Source organism: Phaethon lepturus, unplaced genomic scaffold (genome assembly GCF_000687285.1).
Source record: "Phaethon lepturus isolate BGI_N335 unplaced genomic scaffold, ASM68728v1 scaffold29414, whole genome shotgun sequence".
NCBI lineage: Eukaryota > Metazoa > Chordata > Aves > Phaethontiformes > Phaethontidae > Phaethon > Phaethon lepturus.
In genome coordinates, this window is record NW_010537878.1 from 416 (window position 1) to 2,435 (window position 2,020).

At 53.0% G+C, this 2,020-nt stretch overlaps 1 pseudogene; it reads right to left on the minus strand.

Moving 5' to 3' along the window:
* Positions 1–870: 870 nt before the first annotated feature.
* Positions 871–1,017, minus strand: LOC104620406 (annotated as a pseudogene).
* Between the last annotated feature and the right edge of the window lie 1,003 nt (positions 1,018–2,020).

Sequence of the window (2,020 nt, forward strand, 5' to 3'; positions counted from 1 at the left end):
TCTGACATCCGCCTGGTGCTTGGCCATGCTCGTGGGGACGTTTCAGGGAGGGGACAAGTGTCCAGGAGAGCTGAGGTCTTCTACCTGTAGCACAGTGCAGCTGGCTGAAGGGACAAGCTCCTTCCTCACCCAGTTCAAGCTGGTTGACTTCTCCCCAGCCACTGGGATGATGGCAGGAGGGACCAGCGAGCCTCTAGCAAGCTCACTCGGGCTGCCCTGGCATTTGGATGAAGACCCGAAGCACGAGGAGGACGCTACGCGGCTGCTCCCTCTGCTCCAGCTGCTGGGGTCGTGTCATTATTCCACAAGCAAGAGCTGTTCAAGTCCCACCACGATCTACCAGAAGCTCTCAAGAGCTTAGCTGGCCATTACGGACACAGCATCTAGTGGCCGAGGTCTGGCTGCTCCACACGTATTTGGGACTGCTTCACTGAAATGGAGAATTCTACTCCAAACGAGAGGTACTAACTGCAGGAACCCATTGCTGGGATAGCTGGGCTACAAACACACTCAAATTTTGAGCACTGACTTATACGCTGGTCCTCTCCTTCCAGCCAAGCATGCGGAAAGTGAATGTCTCTGTTATCACAGCAAAGCACTGGAGAAGATGACAGAGCCATCGCCATCCCTCTGAGAAAGATCTTAGAGGATTTTTTTCCCTGACTTTATCCATCCCATGTCCTTACAGGCAGATCCAACATAAACAGGATGACTCTTCCCTTGAGCCACCGTCTCAGTGCAGGGCCCGCGCCGGCTGTGACTCACATGCACTTCATGGTGCCCATCAAAGGAAACCTCTCCCTCTTCTCTACCCTCGCCTCAATTTTAGCTGCAGAAACGTGGAGCTGGCAACCACCCTCCCAGTCTTACCTGTCGGTTGAAGTCTTCTTCATTCTCCATCCACATGTACTCTGCAAAGGGGTTGTTTTCCTTTTCATCATGGCCATTCACTACTTGGTCCTCTTTGGATTTGGGACTGGATGCCGTCGTACTGGCGAGGTCGGAGCCATTCATCATTACAGACTCTGGGGAGAGAAAACAAAAGGGTGAGGGAGCTGCTGGGGACCCCTGTGCCCCCGCTGACCCATGCCAGCCACCCAGCTCCCACATGGGCCAGCTTGCCACTGGCCATGCCGATGGGTGACAGCTCAGGCTTCCAGCACAAGAACCTGCTGCTTCCAGGCTTTTTTTTTCAAGGCACGGCGCTATTCCTGACTCCTCGAAAGTGCTGGAAGCAGCACTCCAGCTCCCTGGCACCGGCAGCATTTATCTTTCATGGTTTTGAGCCATCAGGGATTGTCTGAATGTACGCAGTCTGGACTTAGAGCAAGGGGTGACCTGGCCAGCAGCTCCTGGAGAAGTTGTGAGCGGGGCTTGGAAAGGCACTGGCACCCCATCCATCCATCCATCCATCCATCCATCCATCCATCCATCCATCCATCCATCCATCCATCACATTTATTTTACAAAACACAGCCAAAGACCACAACTGGGCTATCACTGCACGCAACACACCAACACCACAGAAGCAGATTTCCCCCTACCCCAAAACACTGAATTTTTTGGCAGAGCATACGGACGCCAGATTGTCTCCCTTCACCTCTGCCATCATTTCTTTATTTTTAGAGGGCATTTCGCAAAAGCCTGTTGGTTTGCGACACGAAGGCTGCCTTTTTCTAAAGCTGGCATTCAGAGTCCCAGCAGCGTGGCTTGAAGCAAGACAAACTTTACGGAGTCCCAAACCTCAATTTCTGAAGGGCTGCCAGGAGCAGACGGAGGGAAGGACACACAGACACATAAACGAGACAATATATTCAATAGCAAAATCCTATGGAATACTGAAATGTGGACTAAGGCCAGCACAACCCTGCTGAAAAACGTCCAAACATCACGTAACGACATCCCAGCTGTACGTTGTACTCTCCCCGGTAAAGGCTTTATCTGGACCTGAGCTGCACCCTGCTCCAGCACAGCACCGGGGCACAGGGACGATCCGGAGAGCATCCCGCACAAGCAGGGC